Source organism: Pseudophryne corroboree, chromosome 4 (assembly GCF_028390025.1).
Source record: "Pseudophryne corroboree isolate aPseCor3 chromosome 4, aPseCor3.hap2, whole genome shotgun sequence".
Classification (NCBI taxonomy): Eukaryota; Metazoa; Chordata; class Amphibia; order Anura; family Myobatrachidae; genus Pseudophryne; species Pseudophryne corroboree.
In genome coordinates, this window is record NC_086447.1 from 130,545,152 (window position 1) to 130,570,794 (window position 25,643).

The 25,643-nt window shown below is 48.1% G+C and overlaps 1 long non-coding RNA gene and 1 pseudogene across 1 annotated transcript in view; both read left to right on the top strand.

Annotated features, from left to right (window-relative positions):
- LOC134909040 (uncharacterized) overlaps window positions 1–25,643 on the top strand; it is a 261,137-nt gene that overhangs the window by 172,142 nt on the left and 63,352 nt on the right. The window lies entirely within an intron of this gene.
- On the top strand, window positions 11,896–12,014 carry LOC134913653 (5S ribosomal RNA; annotated as a pseudogene).

Below are 25,643 nucleotides of genomic sequence, written 5' to 3' on the forward strand. Positions count from 1 at the left end.
TGTCCGCCGAATCCTGCCGATGACCCCTACCTCCGCCGAGCCAATGCCTGCTACTGCCTCTGAGCCGGTACCCGCTGCCACCGCCAAAGGCTTACAAACTCGCCCACAATCAACTGACTCAGCCCTCCGCCACTAATTTCTCTCTCAGTCCGATGCCGCCAATGCCCGCTGCCTGCTCATCATACTTGTAGTGTAGTGTACTTGTAGTGTAGTGTACATTTTTATAGTGTACATTTTTATAGAAAAAATAAATAAAATTAGTGTTTGGGACTGGGAAGGGAGTGGGAGGAGGAGATGAATGCAATTTTGTTGTCCAGGGCTTCCATTAACTTAATGGAGAAGGGTCTGAATGGGTTAAAAAAAAATGCGTGGGGTCCCCCCTCCTAATTATAACCAGCCTCGGGCTCTTTGAGCCAGTCCTGGTTGTTTAAATACTGGGAAAAAAATTGGACAGGGGTTCCCCGTATTTAGACAACCAGCACCGGGCTCTTAGTCCGGTCCTGGTTCCAAAAATACGGGGGACAAAAGATATAGGGGTCCCCCGTATTTTTAAAACCAGCACCGGGCTCCACTAGCCAGGGACATAATGCCACAGCCGGGGGACACATTTATGTAGGTCCCTGCGGCCGTGGCATTACTCCCCCAACTAGTCACCTCTGGCCGGGGTTCCCTGGAGGAGTGGGGACCCCTTAAATCAAGGGGTCCCCCCCTCCAGGCACCCAAGGGCCAGGGGTGAAGCCTGAGGCTGTCCCCAGCACCCCTGGGCGGTGGGTGCCAGGCTGATAGCCATGTGTGTAAAAAAAGAATATTGTTTTTTGTTGTGGAACTACAAGGCCCAGCAAGCCTCCCCCGCTTGCTGGTACTTGGAGAACCTCAAGTACCAGCAGGCGGGGAAATAACGTGCTCGCTGGTACCTGTAGTTCTACAACAAAAAAAATACCCAAATAAAAACACAAACACACACACCGTGACAGTAAAATTTTATTAATGCACACTCACACATACTTACCTACATCCCACGCCGGTCACGTCCACTTGTCCAGTAGAATCCAAAGGGGTACCTGTAAAAACTGAACATTATGCTTACATATGATCCACAGGAGGGGGAAAGGAGAGAGAGAGAGAGAGAGAGAGAGAGAGAACAAAAAAAAAAACCAAACTAACCTGCTGCCGCTGGAGCCGGCGGAGGAGGACAGCCGCACAAGCCGCTGCTGGCTGTCAGGTGATCGGGAGCCGGGAGGACGGAGCCAGACGGGGGAGGACGGGGGGAGAGCTGCACACTCCTCAGGACCGCCGCCGCCGCTGGCAAGGTGAGCGGGAGCCGGAGCAGGAGGACGGGAAGGGGGGAAGCCGCAGACACACTGGCCACCGCTACTCCCGCCTATCATTCACGCCGGGACCCGCCGCCTGCAGCGCCGCATGTGGGTGATTGGACAAGCGGATCCAGCCCTGGATCTGCTGTCCAATCACAGGTGCCTCGCTGACATGGGGGTGGTATCCCTGTCAGCGAGGCACTTGGAACAGTGCCGCTTTCCCCATGTTTTTTCATGGGCTTTTACAGCCCAGTGCTAGGCTCCGCCCCCCGCACTGTCCCGTTCCCATTATCCACGGGAGGCACCTGCTGTCAGTGCCTCCCAAACTGCTTTAAAGCAGTGAAATGACTAGGATTCAATAAAGAAGATACTTATGACACAGAATATGTGTCATAAGTATCTTCTTTTTATTATTTTAATAATGAATCACAGGGGAGGCACTGCCTCCCCTGCCTCCCCTGACTGCACGTCCGTGGCTGTCAGTATGTGGTATCAATAGGGAATCTATTGGAGAAGACTGACAACATACAGGACAGCATGCAGGCTATAAACAAAAGGACATATGTGGGAGAACTATTATAATGCAATAACAGCACAGAGGGTATCACCAATAGGATGCGTCATACGGCAAGTAATAGTATAATATCCCACAGCACATGGCATAGCAGTAATAGAACAAACAGCAAGGCGGCTGATAAAATACATAACACAATACACAAATATTGCAGAATGTGAAATACAAAGGTACCACAAAATGATGAAAATAGAAAATGAAAAGTAACAAATAAAAATAAATAAAAAATAAATAAAATTAAAGCGCTGGGGATCCCAACAGTCAGCATACCGACCGCGGGTTCCCGGCAGCAGAATGCAAGAGGGGGCGAGCGCAACAAAGCCCCTTGCGGGCTCACTGCCTTCGCCACTCTGCAGACTAGTGTTATGCACACCAGTGCCAGCAGGAAAGTACTGGTGTCAGAACTGTTATGCACTCCAGTGTCTGCAGGAATGTACTGGTGTTTGAACTGTTATGCAAAACAGATGGACTCACAGACAAACTGGGGGATATGACATAACGTACACAGAAGGTGATAGGTTAACAAAATACACACAAAGTGAACAGAGAAGCCCAGAGGCTAAGGAACTGGGTATCTCCCTTGTATTAGAACTGCTAAGATGGAAAAAGCAAGATGTTGTGTTTTAATACGTAGAGTACCCGAAATGCTGTTGCTAAGGGCAACAGCAAAACCCTAAAGGGTTACCAACGGGTGTGGCAGTAAACTCCTTGGTCAGAGATGGAATGATAGACACAAGGAGAATCTCCACAATCCTAATTCTCACTTGCAGTGCACAGGTTTTAGCTTACTGCCACTAAACTGACCCCTGACACCTAGCACAGTGAGACAGGATTAGACAGGCAAGTCTTAGAATACAGCCGCAAACTTGCTAAGTTCACAGAGTAGTAACAGAACCCCAGCAAGCTAAACGACTGACTCCAGTCTTACTGCTAGGTCTGGATTGGCAGAGTGTAATACCAAATTCCCAGGCCTATTTGCAGTAAGCAACAAACAAATACAAAGCTACACAGTACTGGCTAACGTTCATGAACTGACTAACCAACAAAGATTCAGCAGCATCTGCTTACCCTGAAAAGAGGCCTTATAAAGCAGGTGCTGTCCACGCCCCACTCAGACCTCACAGACTGTGAGCACAAAAACCAGCACCGGATCCCCTGCCGTGCACAGAGCCTATAACCACTGCACAGCAAAAGACCCGAACCGGAGTATCAGCTGCGCTCAGGTTACTCCACTAGCACTTGTCTCCCGGTTGCCATGACGACGTGGCAGCACAGGGCAGGAGACCCTAACAGTACCCCCCCTCTGACGAGGGGTCAAAGAACCCCTACCACCGGGTTTATCGGGGAACTGCGAGAAGAAAGAGCGTATCAGTCTGGGGGCATGAAGATCACAACTGCGCACCCACGACCGCTCCTCCGGGCCATACCCCTTCCAGTGCACCAAAAATGACAGCCGACCCGAACCACCTTGGAGTCAAGAATCCTTTCAACAACAAACTCCCTCTGGCCACGTATCAGAAGAGGGGAAGGTCTTCCACTGGTAGAAGGATTACTAATCGCCCGTTTTAAAAGGGAACAATGAAATGTTTTATTGATACCCAAAGAACGGGGCAGATCTAACTGAAATGCCACCGGATTGATAACCCTGGTGATCTTATAAGGGCCGATGAACCGGGGCCCTAACTTATGAGATGGCTGTCTCAACTTCAAATTCTTGGTAGACAACCAGACGAAGTCTCCTAATTTGAAGCTGCAGGGTCTTTTCCGCTTATCAAAAACCCTTTTGGTCACTAATGACACAGACACAAGGGCTGTCTTCACTTTCCGCCAAATACCTCTAAGGACCGAAACCACAGAGGAACCACCAGGCGTGGAGTCCACGGGGTCAAAAGAATTGGCCTTAGGATGATGCCCATACACACAAAGGAAGGGAGAGATCCCTGTAGCAGAGTGAGCCGCGTTGTTATAGGCAAACTCCGCCATGGACAGATGAGCAACCCAGTCAGTCTGACACTTGGAGACTTAACACCTGAGGAACTGCTCCAAGGACTGGTTCACCCTTTCAGTCTGCCCATTAGACTGCGGATGGTAGCCTGACGACAAGCTGACAGAAATCTGGAGATCGGAACAAAATGCCCTCCAGAATTTGGCCACAAACTGGGATCCGCGGTCAGAGACCACATCAAGTGGCAACCCGTGGAGACGCACAACATGCAGCATAAATAATTCAGACAGGCGTCTGGCTGATGGCAGCCCAACCAGTGGAACAAAGTGCGCCATCTTCGAAAACCTGTCAACGACAACCCAGATGGCTGTCATCCCCGAGGATTTGGGCAAGTCCACCACAAAATCCATTGAAATGTGGGTCCATGGCTTAGATGGGATAGAGAGTGGATGTAATGGGCCAACAGGAACCCCTCTAGGAGTCTTATTTCGGGCACAGATGTCACATGCCCGAACCCACTGATCCACATCCTTAGCCACCGAGGGCCACCACACTGCCCTAGATAGCAACTCCCGAGTTCTGGCAATACCCGGGTGACCTGCCGACTTCTTGGCATGGAATTCCAGGAACACTCGCTGTCTTAACCTAGGAGGCACAAACAAAAGACCTACCGGAAGGTCTGGAGGAGCCTGCTCCTGTGCTCTAAGGACTAATGATAAGAGGTCCTGGGTAATGCCCACTTTAATACATGATGGGGAAACAATGGGCAACGGCTCCTCGGTGGTCTCCTGGATTGGAGCAAAACTCCGCGAGAGCGCATCAGCCTTGATGTTTTTTGACCCAGGGCGATATGTTATCAAAAAATTAAAGCGAGCAAAAAACAAAGCCCATCGTGCCTGCCTGGCATTGAGACGCTTCGCTGACTCTAAATATGCCAGATTCTTATGGTCAGTGAGAATTGAGACCACAAACTTAGCCCCCTCAAGCCAGTGGCTCCACTCCTCGAGTGCATCCTTAATAGCCAACAATTCCCGGTTACCCACGTCATAATTCATCTCGGCAGGCGAAAATTTACGGGAAAAGTAAGCACAGGGATGAAGGCGATTATCAGACACTCCCATCTGAGAAAGCACTGCCCCAATACCCATCTCAGAGGCATCCACCTCCACCACAAAAGGACGCTCTGGATCTGGGTGTCGCAGCACCTTGGCCGAAACAAATGCCCTTTTGAGACGGGCAAAAGCCGCTTTAGCCTCACAAGACCAGTGAGCAACATCCGCCCCTTTCTTAGTGAGTGCCACCAAGGGCGCCACTATAGACGAAAATCCAGCGATAAATCGTCTATAAAAATTCGCAAAGCCCAGGAAACGCTGAAGCGCCTTCAAACTAGTGGGCTGCACCCAATCCAGGACTGCCTGTACCTTGGAACCCTCCATTTGGAAACCTTCTGGGGAGATAATATATCCTAGAAATGCGATTTGCTGAACTTCAAATTCGCACTTCTCCAGCTTCGCCCCAAGCCGGTGGTCTCTGAGTTTCTGGAGGACTAAGCGTACATGCTTCCGATGTTCCTCCAGGGAATGGGAGAAGATTAGGATGTCATCTAAGTATACAACTAAGAATCTATCCAAATATTCCCTGAGCACATCATTCATGAAATCCTGGAAGACTGCCGGGGCACTACAGAGCCCAAAAGGCATCACCAAATATTCATAATGCCCTGAGTGGGTATTAAAGGCAGTCTTCCATTCATCCCCCTCTCTTATTCGGATTAGATTGTACGCACCGCGTAGGTCAATCTTAGAAAAAATGGTGGCAGTACGAAGCTGGTCAAACAAGACCGAAATGAGAGGCAGTGGGTATGAGTTTTTAATCGTGATACGGTTCAATTCCCTGAAGTCGATGCAGGGTCGCAACGAACCATCCTTTTTACCCACGAAGAAGAACCCCGACCCAACTGGAGACTGTGAAGGTCTGATAAATCCCTTAGCCAAGTTCTCCTGAATGTACTCTGCCATAACCTGAGTCTCAGGACGTGACAGGGAGTACAACCTGCTCTTGGGAAGCTTAGCATTTGGCAACAAATCAATGGCACAGTCATAGGGGCGATGGGGAGGTAGTACCTCTGCAACTTTTTTGGAGAACACGTCCGCAAAATCTGCATAACACCCTGGCAATCCTGGCAAACTTAGCTGCGAGAGCCTGACTGGAAGGCTCAAGCAACTCCTGAAACAATCAGTACCCCAACTAAGAATCTCCCCAGAGACCCAGTCAAATTGAGGATTGTGGGCCCTTAACCAGGGTAACCCCAACACCAATGGGGCAAAAGTACAGACAGTCACATAAAAGGACAATTTTTCAGAGTGTGTGGCTCCAATAAACAAAGAAATCTGGCTAGTGCAAGAGGTAATTTTACCTTGGGATAATGGTTCCCCGTTTAACCCACAAATCTCAATTTCCGATGCCAAGGGTACTAAGGGAACAGAGTGTTTCAGGGCGAATTGGCGGTCCATAAAAACCCCGTCGGCCCCACTGTCCACAAAGGCCTCAGTCTTGACAGTTTGACCGAGGATCTTCAAGGTCACCGGAATGATAAAAGTCTTCTTGGGAAATTCTGACTTCTGGCCTGACAGGATATTTCCCATCACCCTCAGGCCCTGAAGTTTTCCGGCTTTTCTGGGCATGATACTACCACATGACCTTTATTCCCACAGTACAAACACAACCCCTGCTGTCTCCTCCGCGTCTTCTCACGCGAGGAGAGGCGGGTAGCCCCAATCTGCATAGGCTCCTCAGAAAATTCCTCAGAGTCTGAGGTTCCCTTGGGAAGGAAGGAAATCTCAGTCTCCCTTTCAAGCCTACGCTCTCTCAGCCGTCTATCCACCCGGATGGATAACTGCATGAGCTGATCCAAGCTATCAGGCAAGGGATATTGTACCAGTTGGTCCTTTATCTGGTTAGAAAGACCTCTTCGGTACTGGTGTCTCAGGGCTGGGTCATTCCACTGGGTATCATGGGCCAACCTCCGAAACTCCGTACAGTAAACCTCAACTGGCCTTCGCCCTTGCTTAAGGATCGAAATCTGAGCCTCGGCTGAGGCCGTCTTGTCAGGGTCATCATACAACATGCCCAGTGCCGTAAAAAAAACATCAACACTTTTAAGCGACGGACAGTCAGGCTGCAACCCATATGCCCAGACCTGTGGGTCTCCTTGTAGCAAGGAAATCACTATGCCCACCCGCTGAATCTCCGACCCAGAAGACTGAGGCCTAAGCCGGAAGTATAGCTTGCAGCTCTCCTTAAAACAAAAGAACTGCGAGCGATCTCCAGAAAAACGATCCGGGAGATTTACTTTCGGCTCCTTAACCCCTGCAGGTGCTGCTGCTGCGGGAGCTCCGCCAGCAGCCTGGGAGGTGTGCATTTTAATGGACAAATCATTAAATTGTCGAGTCAGGACCTGCACCTGATCGACCACCTGTTGCAACGTATTTTGAGGGGTATGCTCCATATTCCCACAAAATTTCAACAGGAGTATTAGACTGCTGAATATGTTATGCACACCAGTGCCAGCAGGAAAGTACTGGTGTCAGAACTGTTATGCACTCCAGTGTCTGCAGGAATGTACTGGTGTTTGAACTGTTATGCAAAACAGATGGACTCACAGACAAACTGGGGGATATGACATAACGTACACAGAAGGTGATAGGGTAACAAAATACACACAAAGTGAACAGAGAAGCCCAGAGGCTAAGGAACTGGGTATCTCCCTTGTATTAGAACTGCTAAGATGGAAAAAGCAAGATGTTGTGTTTTAATACGTAGAGTACCCGAAATGCTGTTGCTAAGGGCAACAGCAAAACCCTAAAGGGTTACCAACGGGTGTGGCAGTAAACTCCTTGGTCAGAGATGGAATGATAGACACAAGGAGAATCTCCACAATCCTAATTCTCACTTGCAGTGCACAGGTTTTAGCTTACTGCCACTAAACTGACCCCTGACACCTAGCACAGTGAGACAGGATTAGACAGGCAAGTCTTAGAATACAGCCGCAAACTTGCTAAGTTCACAGAGTAGTAACAGAACCCCAGCAAGCTAAACGACTGACTCCAGTCTTACTGCTAGGTCTGGATTGGCAGAGTGTAATACCAAATTCCCAGGCCTATTTGCAGTAAGCAACAAACAAATACAAAGCTACACAGTACTGGCTAACGTTCATGAACTGACTAACCAACAAAGATTCAGCAGCATCTGCTTACCCTGAAAAGAGGCCTTATAAAGCAGGTGCTGTCCACGCCCCACTCAGACCTCACAGACTGTGAGCACAAAAACCAGCACCGGATCCCCTGCCGTGCACAGAGCCTATAACCACTGCACAGCAAAAGACCCGAACCGGAGTATCAGCTGCGCTCAGGTTACTCCACTAGCACTTGTCTCCCGGTTGCCATGACGACGTGGCAGCACAGGGCAGGAGACCCTAACAACTAGGTGGTGAGCTGCTCTCACCACAGGTTCTATTCCCACTGTATGGGAATAGTCCCTGCTAATCGGCATGCCAACTGTCAGGATTTAGAGGGGATGGGATGTAGCCGTCAGTATTGTGACCAGTGGTCTACTGACCACCGGTCACATGACTATATCCCTCCACAAGATGACATATGTGATAAATAAGCACATACAGCAGTGCCATGTCAAATAAATATACCCAACCCCCGGTGTAATGTCACACAATGACCCAGACCTCAAAGTGGGCTACCGATGCAGTAACTAGCGGGTACAAAGGGGCAAAACCTAGTCAGCATCTCGATCGTAAGTATGGCGGGGAGGGTTAGACTATGCTTGACGAGGGGAAGGAAGGTAGGTTCACTATACTACAGGAAGGGTTAAGTGGGGGGAGGCTAGGGTTAGGCTGTGGGGAGGGATGGTTATGGTTAGGCTGCGGGTATGGGTAGGGAGTGTTAGAAAGGTAGAAGGGGAGGGTTAGAATACTTACCTAGCAGGTGTAGGGATTCTGCGCTTTGGGATGCCGCTGTTGGTCCATACTTGCCTACCTGACCCTCTCCATGAGGGAGAAAATTTTCTTTTCCTGGATTTTCCTGGTAATGTATGATTGCCATCACCTGTGGTGAATCACCTTTCTTATCAATTACCTAGCTCACCACAGGTGATGGCAATCATACATTACCAGGAAAGTCCAGGAACAAAGCATTTTCTCCCTCATGGAGAGGGTCAGGTAAGCAAGTATGTGTTGGTCTTTTTTGAGTACTGGCATTACAAGCACCAGGATCCCAATGCCATCCCATAGATATATATTTGATATATATATATATATATATATATTTATTAATAGTTTCTTATATAGCGCAGCATATTCCGTTGCGCTTTACAATTAGAACAACAGTAATAGAACAAAACTGGGTAAAAACACACAGACAGAGGTAGGAAGGCCCTGCTCGCAAGCTTACAATCTATAGGATATATATATAGCTACATGTGAGATGGGACAGCTGAGGAAAGGTTGACTGGCCACCAGGGTAAGTATGGGAGTGTGGAAGGGGGATGGGTGAGGGGTTTGTGTCTATACCATGATGGGGGAGGGGGAGGGGAAGAGATTGGGATGAATGTGTGGGATCCATCTGGGATGGATTGGGAAGGAGGCATGATGGGAGGAAGGAGGGGGATTTGAGCCACAAAAGGGAAGGGAAAGGGCTTGGGTAAATAGCAGAGAGAGGGTAGAGCCAAGCAGGGGCAGACATTGACTGAGGTGACCTGTCTTAAACTATTACATACTTACAAACAAAGAGATATATACAGTTTCAAGTCACCAAATATAATTGCTAACATCTTCATTGTGGCAGTGCATACCTTTCTATACAGCACTGCACTACAGCCCTTCCGCGATCAGCAGCAGCAGCCACATACAGCAGCTCAGTCAGGATCATCAAGCCTTACTTCACGGACCTGAGCTCGGCTACTCCAGCTGTGCTACAGGGCAGCGCATGTTCCAGTCACCCTGCGGGATGTGCGCCATGATATCATGGAGCGGGAGAGGTCATGGGGCAGAAACCGAAAGTGAAGCACCTGCTGCGCCACTATTACCGCTTTTAAATGCGGTATGCTTAAATGCGGTGATAGTGGCGCAGCAGGAGCCTTCTCAAGCTCTTCCTGCGCTTCACTTTCAATATTCTTGGTTTTTCTACCCCCGGGCGGGAACAGGGGGAAGCGTTTGATGTGTGAGTGTATGGGACCTTATGCGGCCATAGGAAATGCTGTGAGCCTTTTTTGATGGGGTCCCATTATTAATCCGGCTCTGACACACACACACCCCCACCAACACTACACACACAAAGTACACACACCTGCACCACCACATATATACACTACACACACACACACCTCCACCACCACATATATACACACACACTATACACACCCACGCACCACATACAGTATACACACACACGCAGTACACACTACACATACACATAAAGTACACACACAACCCCATCACCACATATACACACACACACACACACACACACACACACACACACACACACACACACACACACACAGTACACACACACACCACATATACACACAGCACACACTACACACACACCATCACATTATACACACACAGTACACACTAAACACACAAAGTACACACATACCACCACATATACACACTACAAACACACACACACACACACACACACACACACACACACACACACACACCTAGTACACTACACACACACAAAGTACACACACAACCCCATCACCACATATACACACACAGTACACACACACACACACACACACACACACACACACACACTATCACATTATACACACACAGCACACCACATATACACACACACAGTACACACTACACACACACACCATCACATTATACACACACACACACACACACACACACACACACAGTATTTTCTCCCTCATGGAGAGGGTCAGGTAGGCAAGTATGACACACACACAGTACACACTACACACACACAAAGTACACACACACCACCACATATACACACCCACCACCACATATACACACACTACACAATATACACATTTAGGGGACACACACACATTAATCAATAAGCTATTAAGTTAACCTTGTAAGGACTCCTTCAGAAGCAGCTAAGCTCCCCGTACAGTCTGGGGGGCGGAGCTTGGGCCCATGAGTCACAGCAGGACCCTGGAGAAGGAGAGACTGGAGAGGGCGGGGCGGCCAGCACACTGCCTGCACGGCTCCTGCTCCGTGACATCTCAGGTGAGAGCGCTGGAGCCGGAGGAGGGGGCATGGGAGAGAGGAGGCCGCTGGCAGTCTGCGACAGGAAAAAGTTTTTTCCTGTCAATGCTGCCAGTTTGCTGTGGGCCTATTTTCAATGGGGGGCCTGGAGCTGCAGCTCCATCCGCCCCATTGTTAATCCGGCCCTGCCTGCAATATTCATAAACTGTATTATAATGTTTCATTTCCACTTCTTCGTGTGATGATATTGGCAGTGATTCAATCTAAAAACCTCGATAGATCCTCCCTAGTCTGGACATATCATTGCAACTCAGTTACAACCTCACTGCTATTTATGTATATCCTTTTGGAGTATTGACAACCTGCAGTGAATACTTTTGTAACAGTTACACTCTAGGTGCAATTCAGCTACAACCTCATTGCTACTTTAAAGTACCAATAATTCATATTGGATACTTTCTCATAGCTGGTACTCTGTCATTTTTTCTTCTTTGTCTCTGCTTTGTTATTTCAGGCACCCTGTATCTAGGCAATTGTTGACAATTATAAAGTAAATATTCTAGTTCATTTTACTATTGCCGTATTTGGGATTTAAAGCCCCTCAGACCTTATCTACTTATTTTCTTCCCATCCTTATTTTTCGTGGACTCTCACCAGTGATTCAGGGTCACGTCCCTGTCTAACATTGGCAGCAGATCCATCTGATTTCCTCTATGTCTGGTATCTGTCCTGAATAACTTTGTAAATTCGTGAACTCTCATCAGTGATTCCAGAGCTTCGAAATATTGGTCATTTCCTCTACTGTCATACCACACTGGAAACGCCCGAAGCCGTCCGATCTCGGAAGCTAATCAGTGTTGGGCTGGGTCAGTACTCAAGTGGGTGACCATTGAGGAATACTCAGTGCAGTAGAGCTCATTGATTGAGCCCATATAGTGTCTAACACTGACAGCAGATTCACACTGCTCTTCAACTTCCACTCTTTGTCTTTCCCCCTTCCGCCCCCTCCTCCCCTCTCTTCTTTGGCAGGAGACAAAACAGAGACATTTATACTACTCTTAAGTACCACCAGTATCCAGACTATATTACAGGGGTATTCATAACAGTGATTGGCTTATTAGCAGAATGTACCATTTAATATATAACGTCTAGAATTTCCTTCCGTCAGCCAAAACCCAGTTTTCATTTCATATCAGCACATAGTGCTATTTCGAATATTTTGTTAATTATTTGACCACCATTATCTTATTGATGAACCACTAATTGTCTTAATTTTGTAGAATTATCTTGTTGAATTATTAAAATTTGTATTTTAATCTACTTTGACTATTTTCTATATTTATGTAAAGTAAAGAGTGCGCCCACAAAAGAGTCTTCTTCTCTTCCTATTGTCTACATTTATATCATTCTAATCTATTATGTTTTATATAGCTTGCATGTGGTTATATTTTTTTTTATCTTTGTGTGAATGTTTTTGTATGTTTAACTTATTCACACCAACTGCGGTTTGTACCAGTGTGTAATCCATGCTTGCTTGTCACACCAGTGATTGATAGGCTGTGTGTTTGAGTTTAACCTTTACATGTGAGATCATTGTGTGTATTTTATTAGCAACTGTATTATTAAGGCGTGATATTAGTTTATCGTGCTAGACTGTTTCTGAAGTGCTGGTGTACTTTTCACTGAAATGGTTCCTGCATGGAGAAATTTTCACTTGGAGGGAGATTTGATTTTCCCAAATGCCTATGCAACGATCTGGGAGCGTAGCTGTATCTTATCCAGGCTTAACCACCTGGTGCAGTCGCATCCCATGCAGCCATTCCATCCTACTGCGTGTCTTGGCTTTTTATAGGCACAGTGGCAGAACTGGGTTTCTGCTGCCGAACTGGCCCTCGGCTATGATGTAGCGGTCCCTGACTGTGAACATCATGTGCCAATTTTGTGCATTCTGGAGCACATGCACCAATCAGTAAATTTAAAATCAAGTGTAAAACGGGTAACTGAATTTCCCTCTGTGCACTATTGCCAATGTTTGCTCTCCGAGTACAGAGATTAGCTGGGGGACTGAAGGTCAATCCTCTTGATACCCGCTCTGCTTCAGAGCAGCCCCATGAACCTGTGACATCATGAAAACAAGGATGAAGGAACCCCAGGACTAGGAAGATGTTTGGCTTGGCAGCGTCTCTCTTTGGCGCAGGGTGCCGTGCAAGCCAAATTCAAGTGCCACGGGACAGCAAGTGTTCCACCTCCTAGTCCCCGCATTCTGGGCAGTGGCATCACTTGCCCAACCCTAGTTACAGTGCTGGGGGCGGGGTAAGTGCCCGTATATGTGTGTATGCCTGGGGTGGGGGGATGTATTGGCCACTAAGGTGGGTTTAATGCTACAAAGAGAACTATTGCCAATGTAGAGTGGGGGAGCTATTGACAGGGAGTTTATTGCCACTGCTGGGAAGACGGAGTACTGGGCCTTTATGGACACGGGGGAGGGTGAAATGCCACTGGATGATCTATTACCGCTGGGTGGGGTAAAGCCACTGGTGGATCTGTTGCCACTGGGGAGGTTTTATTATAGTGGGCATAAATGAACACTGGCATATCCTATAGGCCAAGCATTCCTAACCTCAGTCCTCAAGGCACATTTACAGCACAGGTTTTAGTGATATCCAGGCTTCAGCACAGATGGTTACATCAAAATAACTGAGTTACTATTTAAGTCACCTGTGCTCAAGCATGGATATCACTAAAACCTGGACCGTTAGTGCGCCTTGAGGACCGAGGTTGGGGGGATGCAGTCAATTTACTTACAATCAAAATCCCGATGGTCAAAATCCCAACAAGGTCAAAATCCCGACATGGTCAAAATTCCGACATTTAAAATACAGACGAGGTCAAAATACTGACATTTAAAATGTCGTCAGGTCAAAAAGTCGACATGCGTTTTTCATGATTTTTTTAATTGAAACTGACTTGTTCATACTTTACCATCCCAGTGGACCTGGAGGGGGAATATAATAGTGTGCTGAGTGCAGCGAGGCACCGTGCCCGAAGCATGCGATGGGACGCGGTACACTTACACGGTGCCCATGTTGACCTATGGTGACACACAAAAAATTAGCAAAATATGTGTCGACTTTTTGAACTGTTGACATTTTAAATGTCGGTATTTTGACCTTGTCGGTATTTTAAATGTTGGTATTTTGACCTTGTCGGTATTATGGCCTTGTCGGGATTTTGACCGTCGGTCAATTGTTGTCGGTATTTTGACCATCAGGATTTTAATTGTAGGTATTTCATACTAAACCCAGGTTGGGAATGCCTGTTCTAGGCATTTTTTCCCACTAATATATTTAAATACTTTGATAAATATAAAAAAAGTTTTGATGTTAATTATTTATTAATAAATAATTATCAATTAAGTGGTTCCATTGAGAGTCATGTATTAGCTGAAGTCCCCAAGGTGTGTTAGGGTAATAGGCTTACACCTCAACTATCAATGCCTTAGTAGCCCTTCTGTCTTGGAGATTCAAAGTACTGGATACAGCCGGCCGGAGACCAAGAAGTCACACTACACAATTGTAAGTATAACACTGCTCTGTCCTGTGACAGAGAGAGCTTTTATTTATACCATAAGAGAAGTGGGCTTTTACATGCCCTCTAATCACAGTGAAGTATAAAGTTAGCTAATCATATATATATTACAAGTTTCAGTGACATAGAAGGTAATATTCAGAAGACACAGTCCCAAACTATTCCTGGAGTCTGTCTTGTCAAAGAATGAGGCGATTGCTGAAGATCTCTATTTCTGTCATTCTCTGTTTCCTGGCTTCGCATTCTTATCTTGTAAAGACTGCGTAGGTCATGTAATATGGCCGAAACAGCGTAGACTCACCGGCTGGGCTTGCTGCACGCCTCTTAATGCATCACTCTGGCACGGAAGGGGTTACAGTTTTTGTGGGAGGAACGTAAGGAAAACTGCCTGGATTGTGATTGGCTGGATTCTGTATAGGGGCTGGTCTGACATACACATAGTCTTCAGACCTAGGACATCCTGCCTCTTTCAAGTTTTTTTCTGTGGAACTGCAAGTACACTGATTTATTACTGTTTTCTTCACACACTTCATTTCTATCTATTATCTTTCTCTCTACCCTCCTACTCTTTAATACTCTCTGTACCTTCTATTTTCCATCCCTGTTCCCCTCCTTCTATCCTCTTTTTCCCCCTCTCCTATTTCTTAATCGATTCCTTGTGTGCCTGACTCGGGCGCAGCGCTGGCCTGCCTGCTCGGCTACTGGAATCCTTTGTGGTCCGGCCGAGTCAGGGCAGGCCCGTTGCGCCTGTAGCACGTGTGCCGTCCGGGCGTTCGTGGCCGGGCTTGGCCGGCCGCTTGCGCTTGTCCGCCCGCTCGCGCTCCCCCTCCGGCCTCTATCTTCGTCTCTGGCCCCGCCGCTGGCGGGGGCGGGGGACGAGTTGCCGGGTGTTCTTGCACGGCTGCGGCGGCCTGCTCGGGCGGGCGTTTGGTCGTCCCCGCATCCGCTTGTGGGAGTGGGTGACGGCCGCGCAGGGCCTTGGCACCCTGGACAGCGCTCCCGCCCCGCAGCGCGGCCGGGTGCTTCTGCCGGTGGGGGGGGGGGGGGGGCAGCGTCAGACACACTGTCTGCAACAAAAAAGAAATAAAAAAAATAAAAAATATGTATATATAAAAAATAAATGAAAAGATGCTGGATCACGTGCAGGCCGCCCACGCCCACCTGCGTCTGGGCTGGTCTTGTCACCGGTCCACACAAGGGCTGCCCACATGAGGCCTAGCCGGGCATGGAGTGCGGGTGTTTCTCCTGGCCAGGTGCGGGGCTGTGCTGTGGCCTCCCGCAGTGGGATAGGGTGATGCGCCCCTCCTGCTGCAGTTAGGCCAGTGACGCCGTCGGCCCTCGTGGGGAGGTCCCTCAGGGGTCTCCGGCTGGTCGGCCGCACTGGAGCCGTTCCTACTGTCGCAGGGCCACACGGTGGGTCGGGTCCCAAGGCACCAGTCCCTTTTCTGGGGGTGCGTGCGCGTCACTTAGTCCGGCCGGCCGACGTGCCCGCATTATCCCGGCTGGCCACAATCAGGTAGGGCAGCTGCATGTTTCTGCCCCCCCCTAGGAGGCCGGCATATGCAGCCAGTTAGCGCGTTATCCAGGCCCAGCCGGGGGCAGCCTGCTCCGGACGCTGCTGCGAACAGCCCTCAGTCTGAGGGTGTGCTGCATCTCTATGGCAGCGACAGCGCTCAGGACACTCGTCTGCGCGCGATGATAGGGATAGTCGGCGGTCACGGTGCCGACATGCCAGGCTAAGCTTTTCAGAAGAGGGTCGTGACGCCGCGACATCCGACAGCGAGGGCTCGTCCGGGTCTTTGCTTCCACGGGTGGTTTCCAAGCCTCTCGTCGGGAGTGGGACTCCCGTTTGGTGTCCGAGCTCAGAGCGCTGACGATGGCGGCTGCACCCTTGGTTGATGCCTCCGTGTTATCCGCCATTTGTGCCGCCGTTGTTTCGGCCGTGGCTCCCTTGTTATCCACCGTACCCGGGGGACAGGGGCCGGCCACAGCATCCTTGGTGGATAGCATCGCGCGCACTCTTACGCCGCTCCTGTCCTCTAGTGGGATGGTCCGTCTGCCAGCCCCGCGGCTCACTGCGGCTGCAGAAGCAGTCGGGGTGCATGGGAAAAATGTATCTTTTGTCTCCCCTGCCGCGGACGCAGGGACAGGGATGGAGCCTGACGGTACCTCAGCCAGTCGTCTGGAGGATGCAGAAACGGACGATGTGGCCTCTTTGGCAGGTCAGTCTTCCCCTGACCCCGACTGGTCCCGGGGGATTGCGGTTAGCCCCAATAGCGGATCGGGATCCAGTACTCGGTCCCGCTCATCTGGCGCGGGGGGGGGGGGGTGCGCGTAGGGTTTCCAGCAAGCGCAGTAGGTACTTGCATTGGCGTCGGGGCACGAACTCTTCCCTTGCCTCCTCGTCCTCAGATGGGGTATCCTCCTCCGACTGCGGATTGCACAGGGTAAACCGTTGCGAAATGGCCATACGCAGATATTCCAGCTCTTCAGCCTCGCAGGCGTCGGTTGAGTCGGACAACGTTTACTGCACTAACACGGCGGTGCAACGTGGTCTGCGGCCCCGGATCCGAGACTGACTATGTAAGGGGCAATATGTCAATATTTTTGCACTTACTAGCACTGATCATAGGGCCTTGCTTTCGGCTAAGAAAGAACCCCCCAGAGCAGCAAGGACGCTTGGCGCTCCTATCCAATTGGGTTGGGTGCAGGTTAATCTTCGCGGCATGTTATTTAGAGACACGCCCGCATGCACACATGAACATTGTGCACTTTCAGTTCTTAATACATGTGCTGTACCTAAGTACGATGGCTCGGCTTGGCGACGTTACAATGGCGACTTCAGGCGCGAACAGCACGGTTGGGAATTCTACTATTTCGGGAAACCAAATGTTGAATTGCACGTGGAGCTCACTCAGGGCCCCGGGGGCGATTAGGACGGCGGTACTGCGAGTCGATGGGCGAAGCAGCCTGGCACTACCGGCTTTCAGACGGGTCCGTCACGCGCGGGGCATGGCTGAGGCTTCGCATTCAATAATGCCTATTGGGATTTGGTAGGACGGTGTCGTTTTCATCACTCCTGCATCCGATTAGACAGAGGCCATGGGTTCAGGGACTGCCTCGAACCAGGGAATTGGGGTACTTCCGGCCCACAGACACAAACAAAAAATGCGTTTCCGCGGCCCCGGTCGCTGGGCACAGCCCCCTCCCCAATTAGACTTCCAGCAATCCTACCCTGGCTGCTCCGTTACCCGCTACGGGTGGACGCCAATTTTTTGCACTCTGTTTTCGCGCCTGGCTTCCCCTTGCCGATATCTGGTCCTGTGGGTCCCGGTGCTGGTGCGAACCTTTGTTCGGCTAGGGAGTTTCCGACCATCCTACGGCAGAAGTTGAGGCTGAGATGTCATTGGGTCATCTTTCCTGTCCTCTCGGTTCCTCAGTCGATAAGGCTATACCGGCTGCTCGGTGTAGGGTCATTTACCTATCTGTCGATTCGACCATAGCCACCATTCGGTCCTTCGGTCCGGGGGCCTCTATGTGTCACTTGGTCATCCTGTCGGCTTTTCGTCTCCTCCCGCTACCCCCTTTTGCCTTTAGGTTCATGGGTTTTCCACTGGACGATGGCTTCTAAATCGATCGGTGCCTCCATAGGGGTTGTTCTGTCTCTTGCGCATACTTTGTGCGATTCAGTTCATTCCTCCGTTTGTGCTGGAGCATGCGAGGGGCGAAAGAGGTACTTCGCACTATCTGGATGATTTACTCTTGATTGGCCCTCCGGACTCAGATCGCTGCACTAGCTTGCTTCAGCGGGTGTTTACCCTCTTCGCGCACTTTGGGGTTCCTGTGGCGCCTGTGAAGACAGAGGGTCCGTCTGCCACCTTAGTTTACCTCGGAATTCAACTTGACGCGGTCTCCGGTTTATGTAGGCTCCCGGTGGACACTGTGTTCCGTCTTCACGACGGTATCCTCTCTGCGCTGGCTGCGGGTAAGCTTACTCTTAAGCGCTCAATCTTTCTTGGGCCTGTTTCATTTTGCTTGCACAGTTATCCCCAGGGGTAGGGTTTTTTGTAGGACATTAGAGCGGGCGACAGTTGGGATTAGACGCACGCCTCATTTTCTTAGATTGTCCCTTGACATTCGGAGAGATTTACGTACATGGGACATGTTTCTAGTTCATTTCAATGGCGCATGTGTTTGGCAAGAGCCGGAGGTGTCGAATGCGTCCTTGGAGCTCTTCACGGACGCCTCCGGCGCTTGCGGTTTCGGAGCTTACTTCGCAGGTCGGTGGTGTACATCTCCATGGCCCAGTACCTGGTTCAGCGAGCAACTGACGAGACACATGCTGTTGCTAGAATTTTTTCCCATACTGGTCGCGTTAGTGTTGTGGTGCGATGCCCTGCGTAACAAAACGGTAATCTTCTGGTGTAACACTTTGGGCATGGTTTTCGCCAGTAATAGGCAACAAATCATCATCCTTGCCAGTCCTTCAGGTCATTGCGCAGATAGTTTTGCTATGCCTGGTGAACAGCATTCAGTTGCGAGTCAAGCTTGTCCCGGGTGTGCGTACCGAAATTGCTGAGGCCCTTTCTCGTGTCGAATGTCAGAGGCTTAGGCGCTTGTCTCCTGCAACACTAATCCAAGGGGAATTGTGTCCTGATTATGTGTGGCAGGTTCCCCGCCCGGATTGGAGGATTTAGCCCATCGGTCATTGGCTCCTGCAACTGTCGCGGCTTATATGCCCGCCTGGGAGCGGTGGCGTCGCTACCTTCTGGAAAGAAGCCATAGTGGTAAGACCTCTCACGACTTACTTTTGGATTATGTCTGGGCTTTTTATTCCGGGGTTAGATCGCGGACGTATGTCGGTCGGGTGCTTGCGGGTATGTCATGCTTTCTGCGACTTCGCGGGGAATGGGATTTTGATAAGTCCTTTTTCCTCGGGAGGGTGTTGAAAGGATGGGCACGGGCGGTCCCGCCCCTGTCAAAAAACAACAAAAAACAAACAAAAACAAAAACATCGTCCGAATGCCGAGCTTTGTTGCGGCGACTTTTGGGATCCCTCCGGAGTGTTTTGCTCTTCGGGATATGAAGTTCGCCTCTTCAGGACGGTCTTTACGATGGCCTTTCACGGTGCGTTCAGGGTGGGCGAGCTGGTGTCCCTTTCGCGGACACCTGCCTCGCCCATTCTGGCGAGCCAAGTCGTCCACCCCGACGGTTTGTGGTGTAGGATTCAGCGCCCTAAGACTGACGTAGTCGGCTGGGGGCAATGGGGTCGGATGGGCCGGGCTCGTGTGCAGGGCATTTTGTCCAGTTACCGCGGCCCGGTCTTATTCGTCCATACGGCCTCCCATGCCTGACGGGTGGCTCGTCCATGGTGACGGTTCCCCGTTGACCAGATATCAATTCCCGTCGGTTTTGGGGCGTTATATTTTATACCTGGGTCTATCTCCGGCCGACTATGGGACTCACGCTTTCCGCACCGGCTCTGATTCTGCAGCCGCTGTGGCGGGTTGGTCCGAAGTCGCAGTCTGGGCACTGGGTGGGTGGAGGTCTGGTGCAGTCAGGCGCTATATCAGGCCTTTTCCTCCCAGTGCGCCCCTTTGAGGATTAGCCACTCGTCACAGTTGCACTTTACGATTGTGGGGGCCTTGAGGAATTTTTGCTTTATCGTTGGTTTTAATTACGGTTTTTGTCGGCTGACGAAGTTTTGTGTTTTTGCCTCAAGTCAAATTGGGCGACCCCCCTTCTTCCCCCGTTAGGGACGCAGGTTAGGTTACCCATTTTCTCCATACTATATTTTGTTTATTAACCTCAGTCACACCCTTCTTTTGCAGGCAGGCGGCTAGATCCGCGCTTTATATGGTTTGTCGGCCATTCCTACGTATCCTGGCTGTCGGTGTTGGCTCTGGCTTGTGACACGATTCAGTTTACGGAGCTGCAGGCTGTGCGCTGGCTGGGACGGCCTGCGAGACTGGCTGAGGTCGTCAGTTGGCCGATTCGGGTATCTGCTTTTTCTGGTCCTGCATGTGGGTGGCAATGATCTGGTTTGCCAGGTCTTGAGGTCCGTTTAGCTTAGTTATTTGTTTTCTTTAGTTTCAGTTGAGTTGAGTTTTCTTCAGTTCGGTGGCGGTGGCAGGTTGGTAACCTGGCAGTTGGCCGGTTTCAGAACGGTTATTTTAGTTTAACTTAAGGAGTCTATCGTTAGTAAGTTTGGATGAACTTTTAGGTATTTTTATAGTCTTATAATTAATTGATGGGCAGTTCGGTGGCGGTGGCAGGTTGGTAACCTGGCAGTTGGCCGGTTTCAGAACGGTTATTTTAGTTTAACTTAAGGAGTCTATCGTTAGTAAGTTTGGATGAACTTTTAGGTATTTTTATAGTCTTATAATTAATTGATGGGCACCACCATACCTGGTGGGCCCATATGATAGATCATAAACATATGTGGATATCGGGACCGGAGGCCCAATTTTTTACAACTGTTGGTGGGCAGGGGTAGTGGCAGAAGGTCGACCCCTGGCCTTGGATTTTGGATTTCCGATGTCTGGGATGGAGGCAGGAGGTCGATCCCAGAACATCTGGGGCAGAAGGCCCCCTCACACATGTTTTTATTGCTCGGGATGGAGGCAGGAGGCCGATCCCGGAACATCTGGGGCAGAAGGCCCCCTCACACATATGTTTATCGCTCTATTTTGTCATATGATTTTGGATCACCCTTATTAAGTTGTTTATCATGCTTAACCGTTCTTCTCCCTGCCACCTTAGTTAGAGAGGGAAGTCTGCATTTATAGTTTAGTACTAATAGGCCTTCCTCTCAGTCAAAATAAAAAGCTGACCCCTTTCACGTCAATTACGGTTGTTGTGTTTTTATTTACTAAGATAAGTGTGCTTGAGTGGCGTGCGAATGCATCTGACGTGTGAAGTTTAAGTATTTTAAGGAAACCACCTGTTGTCTCACACATACAATACAAGCAACGATGACCTTATAATATATGTAAAGGGACATATATACAGTCTTTAGAATATAGTGAAACATTAATACAGCAAAAGCATTTTAATCAATATTACTCTTACAAACCCCTCTTTTGATTAAAATCTTACTCTGATCCTGCCTTACACATATTGTATTAGTAATAACCTGAGCACTTATGATACCTTATATCACCTCATATGTTATCATAAGAACCACATATGGATGGATGTCAACCGATCATTCGGAACCCATACTCCGATTAAACTATGACAATACTATTCCTTCTTAAACCATTAGGGGATGTGAGCAATACATACATGTACTTCTGTTTCCCATGTTAGGTCTTTTGCATTTGCTAAATGTTTCTTCCTTTGTGCTCACAACAAGCGCTTTTTGCTGGGGTCATACTTCTAGTAATCATTTTTCTGAAACTACAGGATAGATAACAGTTCCAAAGGACAAGCAGAATCAATAGTACTATTATCCATATCACTGGATGTATCAGAATGTTATATGCTTTAGAGAATGATGGAAATTTACCTGTAAATATATCCCACCAATGATGCTATACGTTTCCCTTTAATTTTGCTGCTATTTCTGCTAATTTTGCTGGTTCTATAATTGTTTACATCTGAACGTAACAAGCTGAACAGTTTACTCTCTCTAGATGTAGTACACATATTATTGTCTTGTTAATGGCATTGATAATACCTTGAACCTCTTTTGAGTACATCATTTGCCCCCCTGGTGTCACCTGTTCTGTAATATCTCTAAACTAAGTATTATTATTAACACGTAAAAAGGATTCATGGTGACTCGATCTTCACAGCCAGCTTTACAAGGTGTATTCAGGTCTCTTTTAGCTCAAGCTTGACTGCTGTAGGGGTTATTAGCAGACCCTGGAATGGACCATCAAAGCGTGGTTCTAGTGCTTTCTTGACATGCCGCTTAGTATAGACCCAATCTCCTGGTTGTAATGAACATCCTCCTACAATGGAGACAAGATCTGGAAGAGATGGAAACACTGTATTGTGTACATTAATCATTTGTTTGCTTAACATGGTAACATAAGTAGTCATATCTCCATGATTACGTCACATCTGCTGGGAAAATAACATCCTGTCTTAGGTGCTGTGTGGAATAACACTTCATATGGTGTCAGTTTGTGTTTCTTATTGGGTGTGTTCTGGGTATAGGGCTATAGGTAGACACTCTAACCATATTTTCTTTGTTTCTGCCATTATTTCCTGTATCTTTTTAATTTAAGGCTGCTATTCAGGTGTTCTACCCTGCCACTCGCCTCTGACCTGTGGAGGGTGTGTGAAATGCCTAACTGATACCCAAGTCCTGCATTATGTGTTGCATTATTTCTCCTATAAAATGAGTTCCTCTGTCTGATCAATTGTTTCTGGAACCCCATATCTGCAGACCACATCTTCCATTAGTTTCTTAGCTGTTCAGTTTTCCACTATTATACATGCTGTTTAAAGTGCATTTAGTTCAGCTTCTTGCGCAGAAAAGTGTGGTTGGAGTTCTTGGACCAGGACTTCATCCATTGTTGTTACTGCATAAACTGTACATGGTGACCATTCATGATAATACCTGGATCCATCCATAAACAGGGTAAGATCTGCATTGTCCTATACCAGTTCGATAACATTATCAAGAGGAGACATCTCTGATCTCATAAATTCAAAACAAACATGATGAAATTTTTTTTTTTTTTGTGTATTTCCAGAGTTTGCTGTATCTTCTTCTGTCATCATATAGTTCATCAGATAATGTGTACTTTCTCCCCTCTTTTGAATCCTCTACTGGTAACAATGTAGCAGGATTCAATACCGTACAACGTGAAATGGTGACATTCGTAGGACTCAACAGCACTACTTCGTATTTGGTTAATCTAGCTGCTGACAGATGCTTGGTTCTTGCTTGATTCAGAATTTCTGTAACTGCATGCAGTACCTGTATTGTTAAGGGGTGGTTAAGCACAATGTCTGAAGTCTTCTCTTTAAGTTTCAGGTGGACAGGTTGTACTGTCAATAATCCAACATCTGTCTTTCCTTTGGACCAGACTTTGGATGGTACCTGGTCTAGCCATTCTGGAAGTTGATCACCTTGTGACTTCTGTTCTTCCATCAACATTGTAGCAGCTACTACAGCTTGTTGAAGCTTGTCGCTTGTTCTTGTGGATAATGTTATTTCTTTACTTGTATACTGTACTGTGGCTTGAATGGCTGATAACACATTGGTTCCAAATAAATTGACTTGACAGTCTTCAGAGATGAGGAACTGCACAGGTACTAAAATGACTTCTTGTCCCACACTGATTTTGCAGGATTGCTTTTCTTTAGAGGGACTGTTGTACTTGCCATTCCTGTTCCCAATATAGTTTATTTTGCTTGCAGTTTTGTTGGTACCTCCTGTTATCTTAATATAGTTCATCTTACTCTGGTATCTATAATACAGTCCAATTGTTCCCCTCCCGGTAGGGTAAGTGTGGTTGTTACTTTGGGTCTAGGAGAGTCAATTACTTGGACCGAAAGGTACAGTTCTGGAGCGCCTGTTTCCTATGGGCTGGCTTCAGAGGCCGCCCTGTTCTGAGCCCATGTCTTGTATTTGGAACATTCCTTCCTCATATGTCCTTGTTCATTGCTGAAAAAACACAAACCCTTCATCTTAGCTTCTTCTAAAGAGACTTTCCTTTGGGGCTTCTTTCCTGTGTTTCTGGACATCTGTTACTTGGATCTTGTTCCTGTTTCTTGCATTACATGGACAGTTATTCTGGGTACAGAGCTCTTTTCTTTCTGTTTTCTTTTCTTCTCTTCTTGTCTTTCTTCTATGGCCTCTAAAACTTGTAGGAGTGATTCCATGTTTAAGGTAGAGGCTTCTGGTCTAACCTGGAACAATTCTCCTCTCAGGGCTTCTGTGAGACCATTTAAGAAATGTGTTTTCAAAAGCCTTTCATGTTGGGCATTGGCCACATCAAATCCTCCATCTATATGTCCTTGATGCACCATATCATGGTACTGTCTGACAGTCTGACCACTCTTCTGTTTAACATCTGGAAATGCAGGTACTCTGTCTCTTTGCTGGTTACACTAGTGTTCTAATCTGTGTATGTACTGTTCCCCGCTTATCTTTGTCCTTTGTGCATCTTCTGCTAGTGGAGCTACTATGTTTGCAGCTGCTCCTGCTGGATATCCTCTTACTTCAGCTTCAGCTGATGAACCCAATAACACTGAGTTTAGTTCTTGAAGATCTATCCAAGATCCTGTCCAAACAAGATTTATTCTCTTCATATAATTCAAATATGCAATTGGATGCTTGCGTGGGTCTGGAGCTTTGGAAATAATGTCATTCATATCTGATGCAGACCATGGTCTGTATTGTTCCTGTTGTCTAACAAAATTTCCTGCTAGTCCCGCAGCATTAAGGTCTCTAGTGATTTGTACAGATACTGGGTATGCTGTAATGGTCTCTTCAGGATATGGTGGTGGCTGCATCTGATAAAACATCTGGACATGTGGTGCACAGGTATTACATGGACATGGTGTACTAAAGTCCCCTGATTGCATTTTCTTACACTGTTCTTTTCTATGTATTATCCTTGTCCCAATAGTCTGGGGACTATTTGCCAGAAACGGGTTGTTCTTAGAGATTATGGGTGTGTTCTGGCTATTGTCACAGTGTGGTTCGTTGGGGGGTACCCAATTGTCACAAAAGGGGCAATGTTCATATCCTTCAGGTATACATTGGTGACATTGTGGACACTTTCTCTGTCTCAATTCCTTTTGCAGATCTGGATATATTGGATTGTATGGTTCTGAAGAAACTGTATACCACTTGCCATCTCTTTTCTTCAGTACCACATTAGGTTCTCGTGAGTGTAAGGGTGCTGCAGGTGTAGTCAGGGTTGGTGCTGTGTTAGGTACAAATGGTGGTGGTACCTGAATCAATGGTGTCACTTGTGGTGGTGGGTTTAC